Source organism: Parus major, chromosome 5, assembly GCF_001522545.3.
Source record: "Parus major isolate Abel chromosome 5, Parus_major1.1, whole genome shotgun sequence".
NCBI classification, from domain to species: domain Eukaryota; kingdom Metazoa; phylum Chordata; class Aves; order Passeriformes; family Paridae; genus Parus; species Parus major.
In genome coordinates this window covers 47,370,122-47,389,469 of record NC_031774.1, presented here as the reverse complement: position 1 = coordinate 47,389,469, position 19,348 = coordinate 47,370,122, and the positions used below count along the sequence as shown (strand labels likewise).

Genomic DNA, 19,348 nt, shown 5'->3' with positions numbered 1-19,348 from the left:
GCAAGTTGTAATAATCACAATTTTAATTTTTCCCACAACTTTGAGGCTTAATAGCTTTAAAATCTTACAAGTTGTAAAAACAATTAAAGCAATAATTTTAAAAATAAGCAGAATGGGACCTTCAAAAGAATGTGAACCTTTAACACTTCACGGTTAAATAAGGGCCTTGTAACACAGTCACTTGAAGGCCAGCCCTGAGAAAACGCAGAAGCATCCTGTGAATTTGTTGATGCTATTTCAGACAGACTGTTTATTTTCATGATTTCATGGAGGAATTTTAATTTAATGAGTGTTTTATACACTAATGTAAAGCATAGTTTCAACCCTATAATTATAGTGTCAAAATATTTCTGCTTAAACAGCAGCAGCTGACTACAGAAATGTGATTTACATCTGAATTGTATCAGGGGGACACTGCTAAAAATAATCAGCATGTGCCTTTTAATTGAATAAAAAAATTAACAAAGAATATCAATGTATTTCTCAGCCTAAATCTTTCTGCCTTTCATATAAATACTTTTATTATTTGCTTATTGCTTTTTCAGGGCTAGGATTTCCAGAAAAAGTGTAGGCACAGAATGGCCGTGTGTCATTTTGCCCACCCGTTCCTCCCTACTGCACACACAGCGATGGGAAATTGCATGAGCAAATTGTCAGTTCCTGTCATTGAGAGCCTACATTTTTTGAAAATCTCACCATTAATCTTTCAGCTCAGTTTTAAAATAACCAACTGCCATCATGAAACAGGTTTCTCATGCTGCTTAAGGCTGTCAGCAGGTTCTGACCAGTTCAAGCCACATTTTGCTCTTGGAATGGGGTTAGAAACCTTTTTGTAGTTGCTGCTGCTGGAGAATTCATATTTTGAGGTAATGCTTAGGGCAGCTTCAGAAGGGAGAAATCTTGGTTGTGTGTTCCCAATCTGTTTGCACCACTGCTCCACAGAGATGGGAACACAGCCCTGAGCAGTGCCCTGGTCTTTGTCTAGCCCTTATCACTTGTAAAGCAGGATTATTCTCTGTTTGTCTTACAGTACCTTCTAGAGGCCTCGGGTGAAATGGCAGGCCCTTGTGCTGGGTGTTCCTTCACTTCCCAGGGATGGATAGTCTCTTCCCCAAAGAAGCTACAAGCTACAGGCCAAGGCACACGCAGGAAGGACATTTATCCTTATTGTGGAAAGAAAGGACTGATGTGGAGTACATCTACAGTGGGTGGAAGTTCATGGGATCCTTCAGAACACACGCCTCAGCTGTGTGCTGGCTCCCTGCTGGGGAATGCCAACAAACCCCTTCCAAAATCTTCTGTGCTCGCAGTTGTAAGAAAGGCAGGAGCAGTAAGCAAGGACACCACGGGCTGTGTCTGCAGTCAGATCAGCAAATGCAAACCTGAGAGCACATCATAGTAGACCTGCCATCCAGTCTAGAAACTTCCAGAGGTATGTGACTTTCAAAATCAAACAGGAAATCTATGATGAAGCAACAGATATGTTCCCAAGATGTTTTGTTTCATTTATGGAGGAGAATTTGGAAGAGAAGCTGATGATGTTAACTCACATATACATGCAGGCCTGTCATTGTCTTTGAGAGCTGCAATAGCATGCTCCTCCTCTTCTGTGTTGCCTGAGCCTTTGTGGGTTTAGGTTAAGCAAACCTGTCTTGCTTCTTGTGCTCAGAAAGGGTTTGAGACAGTCAGCTAGGCTGCAGTAAGTCCTCACTCCTTCCTCACAGCCTTCAGCTTTAGGCCATCTCCTTTGCCCACTGCAGTGCTCACAACCAGCACTTCTTTTCCAGCCAGGTCAGCCTCAGCAGAGCCCTCCAGCAATCACACAGCCGGTGCCAGCAGCCCAGGGTTTAACAATGCAGGCCCTGTGAGCTACTGACATCTCCATGGCACCAACTGAGCTTCAAACACTGTCAAAACCAGCTTTGTGCTCTTTGGTTGCTCTTTTCTAGCCTAAGAAGGTATGATTATTGCCTTGTACACCAGTATGTGATCATGAACACATCTGCAAGTTAGAAGGAAGTTTCTATTACATTTCTATTGAATTGTATAAACATTGCATACATGCACTACATACTGCATATGTGCATTGAGGTATACGTATCCACACACGTCTAGATGTATAAATATCGTGCTTCCCTTATTTGATGAAGCATGAATTTGGAGTCCTCCAGAATGCAAGGATTGATCCTGATTCTCATCGATGTGCTAGCTTTAGTTCATTTTCTTCCTGAAGCGCCAGATGCTCTCTGATGCCAGCAATGTGATGTGAAATGTTTTTCACAGGGTAAGATCCTAAAGTTCTGCTATGGCCTTTCCTGACACTAGGATCAATGTATGGATGAATCTGCTGTTTGTATAAATCTCAATGTCTCTGCGGGAACTGCATATACTCTTTTTATTTTACACTAAGATTCCACTAAATTGTCCTTTGGATTTATTTCAAAGAAGGAAAAGGGGGGGAAAGGCAGTAAAGATTGCTCTTCTTATGCTTTAGTTGTTTTTTTAACTCAATTATATTTTGACAATTCTGTATGAAACTTTGGAGCATGTCTTTGTTTAAGCAGTATATCTTCCATAGGAATAGTCAGTTAAATGTATATGGCTACTTTCAGGCATAACAAGCTTTGACAAGGGCATTTAGCGGTTGTAATTCAAATCTAATTCAGAACATCTTAGCGCTAGACCTGTCAAGCACTTGAAATGCACTGTAGCTGCAAAACCAAAGGATATGGTCCCAGTCGTGCTCTGTGTGGCATCAAGCTGATGTGTCAACAAGAGCAGTTACAATTACAGGTTCTTTCAAGCATACTAAACTAATTTACAGTACTCTGAAAATGTGGGAAAAGGCCTTGCTAGCATAAAGGTGTATGGGACTATTAGACTGCAAAGGAAAGGCAAATGGCATGGCCACTTCATTCAGGAGTTTAGATATTATGTAGTTTCAGTACCACCTTTGGGGGTTACATTTGTAACTAAATATTCTGTAGATAATAATAGATATGCCTTGCAGCCATCAAAAGCCCTTGTCAAATCCCATTAGAATCACATTGCACATTTATTTGAAACCTCAGTCTAAAAGTCATGCATCTGCTAAGTGAGGATGGGGCCCTATTTGCACTGACTGGTCCTTTCTGTTTGTCTTCCTTGTTTACCTGATAAACACCATTTCCACTGGCTGCAAAATGCTTAGGCTTCTGCTTACAGGGATTAGAAAACTTAGTGTGAAGGGAGAGGTTTTCCCAGAAGCAGATTTGATCCAAGGATGTCCCACAAAAAACAAGACAGAATTACAGTAACCAACATGTAATTTTAACATCATGATATAAAAAGACTTGATTTTAAAATGTACCAGTGATTTAAAGCAGCTGCACATATTTAGAGGGCATTGCTTTAATGTGCACACAAAGGCTAATGGAAGCTTTTACAAATGAAAAAAAAAAAAAAATCAGGTTTTATGATTTATCTACTTTTTATGCACAACATTATAGTCCTTCCCCCCAGAGACTCATAAATGTGATTTTTACTTCCCAAATTACAAAGCTAGTCAATTATTTGGGAATGAGTCATTCATTCAAAAGTGTCTGTAATGGGATGTGTTAACCATCAGGAAATTTTACACCAATTGGAATTATAAACACCAGGGTAAAAAAATCTCTTGGCCAACCAGCTATGTCTATTTGTGAAACCTTGAGCAAGGAGCGCAGTGTAACTTACACTGGAGAAGTTCTGAGAAGCTGACTTGGAGGGGAGAAAGGGGTGGTGAATTTTTTTCCCCCGTTTCCTTTTGATTGTATAAAATGTGTTTATTTTATTTTGAAATAATGTAGTTAGCAAGTCTGCAGCAACTTGCAGTCAAGGCTCCTAAAGCACCTTATAAACCTCAGTCGATTAAGCCTTGCAGCCATGTACAGAGTAAGGAACTATTAGCTGCATTTTATGGAATGAGAAGCTGAGGTGCTGCTGGTGGGAGACACGCAGGCGTTTCCTTCTCTGACCAAAACCGCCTCTTCCCTACTGCAACTCCATCAAGGCCAACAGGAACCAAAGGAGCTGGTTTTAATTTGCATCTGCTTCCCTCTGAATCTGGCTGTCTGCCCTCAAAGACTTGCACTGACCCATCCAGAAGTCATCCCTGGGGTTAACAGCAAGCCCCAAGCATGGATGTGACTGATGACTCCTGCCTGAACTGATTATCACAGAATCATAGAGTATGCTGAGTTGGAGAGAACCCATCAGGATCATCAAATCCAGCTCCTGGCCCTGCACAGGACACCCCAAGAATCCCACCCACCATGTGCCTGAGAGCATTGCCCATATGCTTCTTGAACCCAGTGTTGCCAAAGGATGTATTGTTGAAACACCAAATTCTTCTTTTGGCCACTGTAAACTCCTTCTGCATCCTAGGCCAAAATTAGAAAACCACTAGGGATCTTCATTACTCACTAATTCTCCAAAGAAAGCAGCAGTCAGGAAGGAAAGAGGAGAAGCACCTATGAATAGATAGGTATGTCTCTGCTGATATTTCCTCTGCTCTTCTGGATGCAAAGGAAATCTATTCATTCCTTCCTTGTCAGTGTTGCATCTATTTTCTGGGCAAGACATTCAATCTTTGTTCTTGAAAAAAGAAATTCATACATGTGCTTGCAAATAGGTGAATTAAAACTGAAGGGTGGAAAATTAAGGATAGTGTATTTACAGTGCTACTATTTTTAAAGTATTATTAGAACCTAAATAATTATTTCTCCTTTTTATTTTTTCTAAAGGAACTTGAATGTTGTAAATAACTTCAGTAATGGAAGTGTTTGCCCTGGCTCAGCACAGCTGCCCTGTTTTTGTGGCATCCCAGATTTTTCGAACCAACTTCCAAAATACATTTTAGTACAACACAGATTTATAATTCTTGCACGTAGTCAGATGATACAACATCTGAAATTTAAATCTCAGCTCCTCATACACACTTGAACCCAGTGGGGCCACTGCTCCCACATGCAGAATATCCAAATGCTAATGTAAAGGCAGAAGTAGGGTCATGGAAAGCTTGGTAAGGAGTCATCCTGTAGCAAGATCCTGATGAAGTCATGCTAATTTGGGCATAAAAAGGGTAATTCAGAGTTGAAGAAATGCCCCCCAGGGCCTTGGCTAAATAGTTTCAAGGATAAAGAGAGCTTCAGGTCCAGGAGCCACTGCCACAGATCTCATGTGCAGGCAGATGGAGAGCACAGAGAAGAGTCCTAGGACCTGGTACAGGAAGGTGTGCAGCCAGGGCTGAGCTGCCTGCTGCCTTATGAGGCCAGCCACATACTATCAAGAAAACAGATCTCCACCCTTACTCCCACTCCCACCACCTTCATAAGTGTTGGAGTCTGAAACACAGAGTGTGTGCCCTTGTTTCTGATACCTAGCTCTGAAATCCAGAAGAACACTGAATTTCATACAACATGAAATTTATGAACATGTTTTCATGGTGATACATGAAAACAACTGTTGAAGTTAGATAGAAAAAGCTAAAAGTGTGAGTGTGTAGATTAGAGACTTTTCTTAAATCACTGGGTGAAAAAGTTAGAGTTTAAGCTAGTTTAGAAAGCAGAAGGCAAGATGGAGGATTTAGACTGTTGTTTCTTTTCTTTTTTCTTTCTTCTTCATGTTCTTCTTCTAGGGGTTTTTGGGTAATAGTGGGTGATTGGATAGAAAATGCCATGGTGCAGCACACAGGTGATAGGTCATTGGGTCATTAAGAAAAATAATATATGTGTCTACTGTTAATTGGATAAGAATGAGTATAAAGATAAAAAAACTGTGTAGTTCAGGGCCATTTTGTGCTTTCAAAGCCAAAGTGAGCCACAAGGCCATTTTGTACCATCAGAGCAAAATGAGCCAGGTTGAGGTGAACTGAACTTGTGCAGATAGTCTGGAGAGACCTGCCAAGTTTTGTGATAACATCCTAATAAACATGAGAAACAAGATCCTAATGAGCTTGGGAGTTTTCTCTGAACCAGAGAATTAAGATAAGCGGGGCTCCCAGTGAAGGATCATCCCAAAGGAGCTCAGCCCAAAGGGGACTGAGAAATCCAGGGGTGAAGAAAAGTACAGAAGAAAAGCAGCAGAATCAAGAAAAAGAAAAAAGAAACAAAAAAAACCAAATAAAAAGTTACACATAAGGTTCATTTTCTGAGGCTTTGCACAATACTTTGTCTCCTCTCCTTGCATTTAAGTCTAGGCCACTGGAGTGCAGAACCAAGTACTTTGCATCAGGTGCTCCCTCACAGCATCATTTCTGCTGGCAGGTTTGCACTACTGTGAAGACATGGCTGGCACAGTGAGATCCGTTTTCCTTTCACTGAAAATGTAAGAAAAACAAAACAACACCTCATGAATCCTCAAAAAACTGTGTGTTCAGAATCTGTGTCCAGATTGGAATTACATGATGCAAGCCCACCAAAATGACAGAGGAATTCTTAGTACGTCATTCTAAGATAGCAGTAAAGCCAAACCGTGCTTCTAAATAATCAAGTTCCTTCCATATTCTGTTTACAGGTAATTCCATTATTCAAGCAAAGCCTGGCTCCCACAAAGACTTAAGAATGCCATTGCCATTAAGTGAGTGAGCAGACACATTGTTTTCAGAAAAGCTATACACAGCATAAAATTAAATATAAATTTAGTTATTCACTAAATTATTAGCACTAATTTATAATAAAGCCAGTTATGGGTTGCTGAATCAGGCCCTGAATAGTTTGACAGTGCATGATGAAAACTCCCCATCTGCAAATTAGTTTCTGTGAAACACTTCAACTAAATTCCAGACAAGTCAGAAGATTGAAAAAGGAGGTGGAAAATTTCAGAGAAAAATAGATTTCCCTAGGTTTTAGTTAATACTTCAAAAACTTATCTACTACATAAAGCTAATGGGCCAGTTGCTGAATTTTTAAGTATTTTCCTGATATGTATTTTTCCAGAGAAATCTAAAAAAATGTTAAGTAGCTTAGGTTCACATATTATTTACAGTGCAAATCAAGAATTCTTTTTTTTTTTTTTTTTTTCACCAAACTCACATGCCAGGAATCTGACACAGGATTTGAACCACAACGATTGAAAATTAGGAAAAGTAAAGGCTATTCTCTTTGTCATCACACTTCCACTTCTAGTGATATGCTCTTTTGTTATTAAGCAGGCCCAATCAAAACAAAAGGGATACTGTTTCTTTATGAGTAATGCACTAACCCACCAGCAGAAAAAAATTCACATAAAATGTATGGGTTCGGACAGCATAAGATTTATTACGATGGCTACAAAAATTATTCCTTCTTAACAGCACTTAAATTGTCTAATTATTCACAGCTGTTTTCAATTTGTTTCAGGTACTTAATTAGGGGGGTAGGGTCCTCTGCCCAGCGCCTGAACCAGCACTGTCAAAAAAGGCTAAGAATGGTTTCACGCTAAACCAGCCCAGCCCTGCGGCTGATTAGTGGAAACCACTGCAAGGTAATTTGTTATTCATACTTATCCATCTGCCTCCTGCTGGGCCGAGATAAAGAGATACACAATTTCCTTCTTGTTTGTATCGTTATTTCAGTCCATCAAGGCAATCAAGGCAAGTCTGGATGGAAAGAAAAAAAAAAAAGTAGTGTTTGCTGTTCTTTTAGAGGAGCATTCCCGGGCAAACAGGTATGTTTGGGATTCAGCACCTGATAATCTTAATTGACCTCTGGATTTGAGGCTGGGAGATCTTTGTTTCAATTTAGCATAACAGCAGGAGGCTGTGTGCCTGCGGGGTCTCGGGGAGCAAACAGATGTGTAACCTGCAGGTAGGAGCCACTCCTGGGGGCTTAGACTTCCACCAAAGGCATCTTTCCTCAAGGATGTTACAGCAGGGTACAGCTGGTTCCTGCCGATTCGGGTAGGGAGCTGCAGTTTATTGCTGAGAAGAACATGCCAGTTCTATTTATATGTGTTGGACACTAAAAGCAGACGATTATGTCATGCTTAGAAAGATCAGAAAAAACGTTCTTGTCAGGTTGCCTCGGAGCTGTCCTAGACATTTTCCTTCCTTTGAATGCTTCAGGCATTACAGTTTTGAGAAGTCCAAAGCCTGTGAGGCTCCGTGCTCTCCCTCTCCCTGTGAGGCTGCGTGTTTTGCATCAGCAGCAAAGGTGTAGGTGCAGTTCCTGCCTTGGCGTGCAGGACTCTGTGCTTGGGCTGGAGGGATGGCTGGGCACGTACAGTAAAGGGAGCTCCAGCCAATTCCAAAGGAAGTCTTACTGGTTTAAATGGGAGTAATAAATCTTTCAGGTCACCAGCTGCACTTAGCTGGCCTCATTAAAATTCAGATCCTTAGTATCTGTGGGCAAGTGTATGAAATGGGGTTATGGCGTGAATTGGTCAACAGATTTTAGGTTTGTTTGTGCTCCCTGTGGACTCCCCTACTGAAAAAATCCTGAAGAGTTTAATAGGAAAAAAAGAACCTATGTTATTTTTTTAAAGTATCCTATAGGATTTAATAGGGAATTATATCCTGGCTATGGACATTTTTTTATGGTTCAGATAACTGTAGGAAAGACTGATTTGTGCATTAATGCATTTTTCTAGTGTGTCTCAATTATAGAAACATCTGCACTAAGTGAACTTGAAACCTCTTTGATTCCCTGTGCAAATTCTCACTACTCAAAAGTCCTCATGTTTTCCTATTTCTTGACTTTAGCTTAATAGTTTCAGGGTGGGTTGCAATAGTATGTAACTGCGTAGCTTGCAAAGGAAAGTGGGATTTTTAAGATGTAATTGCTTAAAACCTTCAAATCCTGCATTCAGAAAACATAGCCAGCTCAGCATGGATTGATCTCCTGGATGTTTCCAGCAGCATCCATCTGCTCTCTCTAGTATAGAGACAAGACTTTCAACCTAAACAACAGAACTTGATCCCTGCAGCCCTTTTCATCCTGGTAATGAGTGATCTTTTATCTTTTTTTTATATTTTTTAATTTTTTTTTTTAATTACTCTCTGCTGTTATTTACACCAGTGCAAAATTAGCGTGAGTTTTAAGGTAGGCTGTTTCACAAGGTGTGGGACAGCAGAGAATTTTTTTCCAGCTAATTGGAAAATGAAATACTACTATCTTAAAACACATTGTTAAGTTTGTTAAGTCCTTTTCCAGGTTCATATAACAAGTTTATAGCAAGCTGTTGTTATTCTGGGTGTGCTGGGCAGTGCAGGAAATCTTCTGTGGGTCTGTGCTGTGGTGAATGGTTTCATTGCTTGGCATCCCCAAAGCACAGCTGATAGCAGCTCCAGGCCACCAGCAGCATGCTCTCTTGGTGTGAGGATGAGGCTGGTTCTGTCTGTGAATGGAACTCGGGGGCAGTGTCTGCTTTCCAGCACTTCTCCACACCCAAAATGCTTTCCTTGGCATTTTCTTTGTGGAGTTGTGGATCCCCTTCTTTCCAGCTGGATGTGAGCTACAAGCAAGGGGTCTTTGCTGGCATCTCGCTTGGTAAAAAAGCAGTAAAGGTGGAAAGTTTTGTGTCCAAACAAGAAAAACCAAAATGCTGACAAATTATCGCAGAAACAAAGACACTGAAATCAATTACTGTTATTACAGCAATCAAAGTCACAGTCAGAAAAGACTGGATCCTACAGCTCTCCTCTTAGCAAAACGTGAGGAAGACTTTGATTTTGACAGAAAATCCAGGGACAGACTAAGGAGGTTGCACAGAATCATCAAGGAATCTGTGGTATTCAGAATTGAAGTGTGTATCTCATGTAAAACTTTTCTCTATTTCTTCAGCTCTCTGAAGTATCTCTCCTTAAGCCTTTCCACCACCTACATTATACATGTTGGCACAGCTTTCTTACAGAGGCGCTCACATCTGCTGAGTCAATGTGTGTTAGCCATCACAGTTTAGAGGATATCTGCTGATATAAACACTTCTCGTCTGTGTATACAAGGGCTAATTCCCACTGAAATTAGTTGAAAGTCCATTATTAATGTCACTGGCCTGAAGTAAAGATTTTCTCAGATTTGCAAACTGAGGTTGCACTGTGACCATTGCTGTTGTTCATCCTCTGTCCAAGCTTGGCATTTCCCTTGATTGGAGAAATGGCACTGGCAACTTGGATATCTGTGAATGTTCAGTCTGGTTTTGCACTTTTGTGATGGCAACCTGAAATCTCTCTGGTAAACTCAAAGCATTCTGGAGAGGGTTCAGAAAAATTTGGACCAATATAATTTTATGCTTGTATGAATCGTCCTGGTGTTTTGTTAAGTCTTAACTTAGTTTATATTTTAGTCATTCACTGGGGCACCAATAAAAAATAAATAACCTTAAAGAAAAAACAGCTGGAGAATCAAAATGAAATCCTGCTAATATTTTTCTCCCAGTAAAACCGGTATCCCTGATAGGAAGGCAAATTCTTCACATTATGTATTATATGATATATTATAATACATAATAGAATATATACACACACATAAACCCCTAATGCTTTAAGAGCTAGGATTTAGAAAATATATAGGGAAGAAAAATTACATTCAGTGCTGGATACCCTACTACCAAAAATACCTAGAAAACCTGGAAGGACTTCAAAGAAGACAAAGTGACTGGGAATCTGGGGGAATTGGAATTTGAGGAAAGTTATAAAGCACCTAAAACCTTTACCTAGAAATTAATGAGTGAGTGACTCAGAATTCTGATTTGCATCAGAATTGGCACCATTTCTGGCTGGCATACGAAGGTAAATTGAAGACAGGGCTGGTTTACATTAGGCTGTAAAATGACATGGTTTTGACACAGCTTCACAGGCAGCTGAGTCATCTCTTCAGTGGGACTGGAAACCTCGAAATGTGGGGCTGGAGGTGGGAGCAGGGAGTCAAATGCCAGGACAGTGCCCAAGAAGCCTTCTGCACCTTGAGAAAGCCCTCAGCAGCTCCCAAACAGAGCGCTGGCATTGGTGTTAGGAATCTGCACCCAACACCTCATCAGCAAGAACTTTGCTTTTTGAGGGTACCAGCATCTGCAAGGCTGGAAGATAAAGGGCTGCTGTGCCTTGAACTGCTGACGAGGTCCAAGCCCCACTTTACAGACACTTTTTCCTCAGATGTGGCGGTGGTGTTACACCAGGGGCTGTAGCAGGAAAGTCCAGGTATCCTGCAAATGACTGACTAAGACATGGGAAGAGTGAAATCACCTGCTCATGGACACACAGGTGGACACACCCAACAGAGGTGGGCATCTAGCCTAGACCCTGAAGTCAAGGTGTGTAACCAAAGCACAAAAGCTTCCTTTACTTGCAGCACAGCCAGCTTAGAGGAAATATTAGAAACATATATACACATGAAATCAGAAAAATAAGCATTTCATAAAGAAAATTTCTTAATAAGATGTTACATTTTGTGGGGACTGCTTGTTCTTTTCTCCATTCTTAAATTTTAATTTTTAAGTAGACATTTTTTGCAAGAGCACATTTATAAACTTCTTCTCTGGCCCCTTAGGAGGGTTCTTGTGGGACACAAAAGGTATGATTCCTGTTATGTGAGATTTTTATATTTAGTTGTAGCAAAATCATGTTACAGGAAATCACACTGCTCACTATGTTTCTTTGTCCTCTCAGACAGGCTGGCTGATTTAACACACCTTTTTCACTCCAGACAAAACTCACTTCCTTTCAGGTATTATCTAAAAAATGAGGGTATGGTTTCATAATTAACTATTACCCTTTATTTTAATCAGTCACAAAATGAAGTCTGCTCTTACAATAACATTAAAAAATTACTTAGGAGTCCAGATATTGGTATTGCCATTTCACACACCATTTTACGTGTGAGAAGATCCATTTAATGACTGGAACTTTATTAGAAAGGAACTCTGACTTGTATATTCAGACACATGAGACACAGAAGAGCAGATGCTGATACCACTTCAGTGTGAAGGACTGACTGATAAACTTTTCAAAAAGTGAGGACTCTGTGTGTAAATTCTTACTGAATCTGATCACTTCTGTTTCCTCCATATCTGGAACTTCCTTTTTTAATTTTGTGTAGGAAAAAAGTGTACTTATCCCACTTAAAACCATTTCCTTTTTCCTCTTTGCAAAGTGAAAAAGCAGAGATGTGCATCAATAAACATAAAGGAGCTATACTTCTGCAGCAACAGCTTATTGTTGAAAAATCTTGAATCCTAATTAAGGGAAATGAGAGAATTTGACCTTTGGAAAGTGATAGTCTTGTAATATTTTATGCGTACGATCATTTAGAGAAGGGCAACCACTTTTGTGTTTGAATCGTAAGTGAAAGGTAAAATATTATTAATGTAAGTGAAACATGCTTCGAGCAAAGAATAAAGCAATGAATCATGTTAAGTGAACTTTTGAAGAATGTGGGAAGGATATGCTCCTGGATGGTTAGCTTCTTGCAAACAGGCTGTTGGGTTGAAACCGTATCTGTGGTTTGTTGTTTCACGAAAGAGCAAGATAAACTGGGGAGACTACAACAATAATGAAAAAACAGAAATCCATGTGGCAGGTTCTGTGAGCACTTCCTCAGGGAGAGGAAAGGCAGGAGGGATGGATTGCTAATGACTGGAAGTAGAGTGTTTGATGGCATTACCAGGCAATGTAAATACAGGCTAATGGCCTCATCCTGCAGCACACCTCTTGTGAGGTGCTGGGTGAGAGCTCTCAGAACAGACCACAGCCAGCAGCAGCAACCCAGGCAGGACAAGACCTGAAGTCACAGAGAGTACAGAGCAGCATCTCAGCCCCTGATAGCACTTGTGGTGAGAAAGTGAGAGCTGGTCTCCAGAACACACAAAATCCAGGAAGTCATTGTCCCATTCATGTTTCTGTCTATAGTTGCCTGAATTTTGCAGGCTCTGTACTAATTTCTGCTTTTAAAACTCACGTTCTTAGAATTATTTAGGGAGACATTCGGGTGCCTAAATACAGGTGGCTTCCAGACACCACTCCGTAAGGACACAAGTCTCTTGCAGGAGCCCTCTGTCACTGCTGCTGGGCTTGTGCTAGCATCCTGGGCATCCTCAGGGGTCCAGGATGGGCACAGCTCCAGTACTGCTCCCAAAGTTCCAACAGGAGTTACTGGCTCTAAGAGGTTGGTTTCAATTTATTTCAATATTTTCTCTCCAACGTCCCCACTGCATTTGTGCAGGTGAAATATTCCTGGCTTAGTCTTCTGGAGACTGGAATTCTCCCTGGATAAGAATTGGTTTGGACGTAGCAATTTTTCACACAAGTATAGTGATGTTAGACTTGCAAGTCTGTGAGGAGAAGTAACCTATGGTTACTGTTGTCTGAAAAAGCAAAAGTGCCAATGTGCATTGGAACAGAAAAACAGTAGTTCTGGCACCAGAACAATATTATATAAAAGTCTTCTTTATGGGTCTTGAGGCAAATTCAGCTATTTTTTGTATGTGTGTGCCTCTTTTGAGTGCCTGCTCTCTTCCCGTGGACATTAGAGCACATTCCGTCTTGCCATTTTCCCTTCAGCTGCACAGCTCCTTCTTCATGTATGGCAGCTTTAAAACAACAAAAAAAATACTCTTTAACCCTACTGACCTTTAAGCACATGACCTGTGAAAACATCATCTTCTTTCTATCTACCATACTCTGTATATTCAAGCACACATTTGACATTTATGTTTTCCTGAGGCAGTAAATTTTCCTTCTGCTGACATAGAAGTAAATGCTTTAATCAGAATAAATCTGACTCTTTAAATCAGCTGGCTACATCTATAGCAAATTAATTACTAAAAATGGCTCTGCTTAAGGAGTCTGGATGTTTCTAGTATTTATTAAGAGCAGGACTTTATTTTTTCTTTGGCTTCTCAAGAGATTTGATCTCTGCACAAGTGAATAATTTCAGCTCACTTCAATGGAACTAGTATGTGAGTTAAATACTATTAGTCTGAGTCCCAAAATTAATGTGAATGCTACTGCTTTCCTTCCCAAGGGAAAACCAGGACTGGACAAGGATGAAGGGAGCCAGTTCATGTTGTCTACAAAATGGATGTTTGTGGGAGCAGGTGCTGTTTGAGCTCTTGCAGAAGGGGCTCTGTGGCCAGCTGGAGGTGGGATATCGCTGTGCCAGGCGTGGGGCTCGAGGCAGGGGCTGGGCTGGAGCATCTCCCTGCTACCAGCCCCACACCAGCCTTGGCTCCAGGCAGCCACTGGGCTTAGCCAGCTCTGACCTACTCCTAAGATACTCTGCAGAACCGTTCCCAGAGTCCAAACTGAAAACTATAAAATACTTTCCTGCAATTTTTAACAGGAAACGCATCCGGCCTCTGTAACAACAATAACTGTCATAATTAAAGACACTCTTTAAAACTTTGCTTGGTTGAGAAAGGAAGCTATTAGAAGGAAATGTCAATCCAAACCCTTTTTGTGAAGGGAGCCTTTAATGACTTTCAAAACCTGCTGTAACTGTCTAGGATAACTTAGAAATACAAATGTCAGAAGATTTCTTGATCAAAGCAAACTCCTATTCTTACTATTTTTCATGTCTTTTACAAATTTCTGTCAATTTTATTGAGACCCAAGCAAGCCATTAGTTCATGCTGTATTATAAAAGAATATATTTTTCAATTTTTACAGTTTTCACAGTATCTTTTCACTAACTATGACTGCTGCTGCTCAAAAAGTAATGAATTTGACCAAACCTCTTTCACAGATGAAAGCTATAATAGGAAATAAAAATAAGAGCTTTCTCCACCCTGACAGACTCCCATTTAGCCCTTTGTTTCTGTCCTCAAACATTTTCAGAAGAAAACAGGCTGTATTCAACCCTGCCTTGCCCTGCCTCTGCCTGTGACTTGATGTCAGGCTCTTTCCCAAGACACCCTTGAGTATCCAGTTTACAGAGGAAGCATCTGCCCCTCAAATCTCCTGCTCCCTTGGTTAAAATGACAGCCCTCAGTGGCTGGGGTGTGAGGACCTCTATCTGTGATGCCCTGCAGAGGTGTGGGTGACCATTGTGGTGCAGGAGGGACAGCTGTACCCCCCTGCCACCACATCACACAAAAGCTGCAAGAGGCTTTTCTTATTTTCCCAAGTGGCACACCTGTGAGAGGAAATACCAACCAGAATTTTAGGATATTCACTGGAAAGCTGCCATTTGTCATATGGAAAAACACCAGTTCTTCTAGGCTGCTGCTTATATGGTGCAAAGGTGGAAAGATACCATCATGAGGCTTTTCTCTTTGCCAGATTTTATATGGGAAAAGTGAGATGTGTCTGAACCCATTCCAGCGTGTCCTGCACTTGCTTCTCACTAATCAGGAAGTTTTGGACCAGCAGAAAAGCCCAGCATCCCTGGGGGAGCAGTGTGTGCAGTACCTCTGGAGGCTCACCTCCCTGCTGTATCTTGTGCACATCTGTCACTGCTAGAGCCAGTGACAGGACTGATGCTTCAAATGGACATCATTCAACTAAAAATGATGGTCCTGGGGACTTCAGCTGTAGTGAAATCTGGCCAAGATGGTGTCTCTGGGGTAAAAGTACCATTCTCTTTGAATTCACTGGGACCCTAAAAAATTCCTCACTCAACTCACAGCAAAAAGACAAAAAAAAAAGAAAGCACCCCATAACAACAAAACAAAAAAATGAAAAACCCAACCAACCAAAAAACTCCCCCCACCTAAAAAAACCCCCAAAAGAACCAAAGAGAAGAAGAATCAGAAACAAAATAGACAAAGAACAGACCTTAACTGGATAACAAACTCAGCAGGTTTAGGCCCTTTGTAAGTCTGATGAATGAGTGATTTGACAGTTTCTTGCAAAATCCTGCAAAATTATTGAGGGTTCCCCTTCACTCTTACAAAGAAAAGAAAGCCAAAGATCCACCAAAGAGTTCAAAGTCTGCTGAAGGGTGGGAGCAGCCAAATTAATGAGGTCATGTTCAGAGTGAGATAACTGTCCAGATCTCATTCTGAAAATGAGTTTCCTTTCTGGTATGCATGTGAAACCTTTCAGTTTCTCAACTGACTTTTTTCAGCCACTCTATGCTTTCCAGGCTGCTGCCTCAGAAAAACATGACAAATAAAAGAAGTTTGCTGAATAGATAGTTTTATGACTTCCTCTGATCAGAAAAAAATCTCCTTAAAATAAGCAATACTGAGACAGCCAGTGCTGCAATGTGATTAACAAAAAATGTAATCAAATAATGTTCTGGATTTAACATCCATAGGTGTAGAAGCATCCTTGAGCTGCCATGAATAGCATCACTAGCTTACTTCCTTTTTAAAAAAGTTTCATCCACACTCTCAAATAAAAACAAATTTTGGATTATTTTGGTCCTAACTCTTCAAAATGACATCTATAGATTAATACACAAAATAAAACAAGAAAGTAGAAGAATGAATGAATGAATGCATGCTGTGATGCATTCACATCATGAATGTGAATCATGATGAGGATGTCAGAAATTAAGCAAATAGTAATCATGGGTACTGATGGATTGTGTAACTGGTCTGTGACACAGCTCCTGGGCCATTGCCCCACACTGTCCTCAGGGCTGGCATTGCAGGTTCCCTGAGCAAAGGGGAAGAGAAAAGGCTGAAATGTGGTGACAGAGTCACTGGGCTCCCTGAAGGGCATCTGAGGAATACCTGAGGCAATACTTGATTTTAACTTTAAATTGATTGTCTATCAGGTTAATTGAACTTCTGAAGGCAGAGATAGGCTGCTCTCAGTAAATAATTGGAGGAATTTGCATTCTCCATCTGCCTTCAACAGGACAGATGTGGCAGCTGACTTTGCAAGTGACTTCTGCTAGTTTAAAGCTCTAGTTAGTTGTTAGTTGTGCTGATCTGAAGCACTTCCAGCTTAAAGACTCACTGAATAATTCTGATGACATCTCTTGGCATATTCAATCCCAAGAGATACTGAGATACTGTAACACACTAATGCAGTTTTTATGTACCAGTAAGGTCCACACCTGGGTATTCAAGTACCAAATATCTACTGAAAACTTGTAAATCTGTCATTTAAGTATCTCAGAGGACCTTAACCTGAAACTAGAAGTCTTTATTGAATGAAAGGCCTTCACTAACAGCAACAGGAGTTTTGTCAGGGTAAGGACCAAAGGATTTAGCCTTAATTTCGAAGGCAAGTTGCTTTAAAACCATTGATAACTGGATGGAACTGTTTGTTTGGAAAACTCTGAGCCACTTTTATATAGCAGTGGCAGAAATGTTAATGACATTTTTCCTTGCAGGTCAGTGACAGAAACACAAGCATTAAGAAAACAGTTTTTGAATGCTATCTGCAACTTTAATATCTCTTTGTAGATTTGTGAGCCTGCTGAATTTGCCTGTCTGTAATCATTATTAGATAAAAAAAAAAAAATACTTAAAGGTAACTCTTTAAGTTAAAATTTATAACTTTCAAGTGATCATCTGCACCCTGTCATTTTGACTTCTTAAGCCTGAATTTTGCAGTGCCTCAGGCAAAAACATTACTGTTACCGTACGTCAGATAAGATGCGGCCTGGCTTTTTTTATACATAATATTTATTGGATATTGGGCATTGCTAAAGGGGATCTTATTTTAACTGAAGCCAGATTTTCTGCAGTTAATAGAGTTAGGAATGGTGTATTATTTTCCAACTTGGACGGGTTATTAATACTTATAAGTTGTGAACATGGAAAGAATTCCCATAAATCTGTGTAGTGCACTGAATCTTACAACAGGAGAGATAAAGATGTATGAAAAGCTGCTGAACGCCTGCACGTCACATTCAGCCCCCATTCAAGGACCTGAATCTGCTCTGGGGAGCCCTGGAGGAGAGGATGCCTGAGTGGGGCTGTCAGCAGCTCCAAGGGCTGCTGGTCCCAGGGTCAGCTCTCCTCATCTCCACATGTTGCTCTCCAGCTCTGCGTGTTTTCCACATGTGTCATGATAGTCCTCTACTCCCCAAAAGGGTATGGTTTAGCCAAAAGTGGAAGGATTTAGCAGGACTACACAGAAAAATCAAAGAATGGATGACTGAATATTTTCCTCCCTCTGTTTTAACAGGCAGACAGGGCAGGGTATTCCTTCTGTGTTGCTGAAAGGAGCGAGGATCACTCTCAGGTTGAAAGGGCTCACTCCAGTTAACCAGAGAGAACATATTCAGACCTCAGTGTCCTATACCAGATTTTTAATCTAAAGAAAGTCATATACACCTGTCTGTGTAGAGCTGCTCTTTTCCCCCTGCTGAGCCATATGAAATCAGGGATCATTTTTGTTCTGGCTTCTCTTTTCAGTTGTGCACACACCTCCCTTGCATACACAAGCCTGGCATTCATGCAAACCAGGTGCATGCAGAAAAGAATTTTGCTCTGAATATGTATTTAGCCAGCAGTAACTAAGCTCTACAAATTCTTCTCTGGAGTGTGCAGAGCTTTGTGTAAAACCTGGGACAGACTCTCATTCTTAGCTTTAATTTCTCAGTTGTCCTATTCAGGAAGCCTGAGAAGATATTCCCACAATATGGCCACATGGCTGCTGCTCCACTGCATGACTTCAGAAAACACAGGGAGTGCAGAGCCCTGCTAGGTGCTGAGGGCTCTTGGCTCCCTTCTGACAAAACACTTAAACATGTCATTGAAATCAAAAGAAGGACTCACTGGCTTCAGTGTGACCAGGGCTTTTGCTTTCCTTGAACAGGGTTGGAGCATTCAGCTCCTTATTGCATCTATTCCTTCATGTTTTTGTTCTAGCTCTCTTTCTTGCACTGTCTGTAAATATGCATGTAATGGTACTCCGCCTTATAAAGATTTTATAATGCTACACATTATGCAAGAAAAAAACTCAGGAATGTGAATTATAAATGTCTGTATTATTTTGGGAAATGTTAGTAGAAAAATAAATGTGATATATCCATTCTACTTGCACAATGGCTGCTACCATCATTCTTTCACATCTTACAATTATTGTCACTGTGCTGTGCAAGGTCACACTGGTAATCCCAGCTTTATGGATGTACAGCTAAGGGAAGCTAGGTGACTTCAGTAGGTCACCAAAAAATCAATGGCCATGCACAAACCAAGGCATCCTACTCAGACTGTAACTTGTGAATTGCCTTACCTTGGTGCTGTGTATAGCCTGGGTGCCAATTCTGCTTCTACCCACATCCCTGTATCACTGTCCCCTCCATCCAAATGTCTCTGCTCCATTCTCTTGTAGGAACACTTATGGTTCAGGTTCTCTGCTGATATGTCTCATGTTTGGTGAGGAGGTGATAGATTGGTTCCCCTAAACTGAGGTTGGATAACTAAAGCAAGGCTTACAGCATCCCTAAGTACACAAATGAACAGCCCTCTTTCAGAGAGGTTTTGTTCTACACAAATCTGGAAGTGGTGT

General features: G+C 40.8%; 1 long non-coding RNA gene across 1 annotated transcript; it reads left to right on the top strand.

The window, feature by feature from the left end:
• Positions 1-7,440: 7,440 nt before the first annotated feature.
• LOC117244561 lies at positions 7,441-15,554 on the top strand. Its single transcript, XR_004497911.1, has 3 exons — positions 7,441-7,482; positions 7,574-7,665; positions 15,212-15,554. It is a non-coding gene; the product is annotated as an uncharacterized LOC117244561 (long non-coding RNA).
• Positions 15,555-19,348: the final 3,794 nt, after the last annotated feature.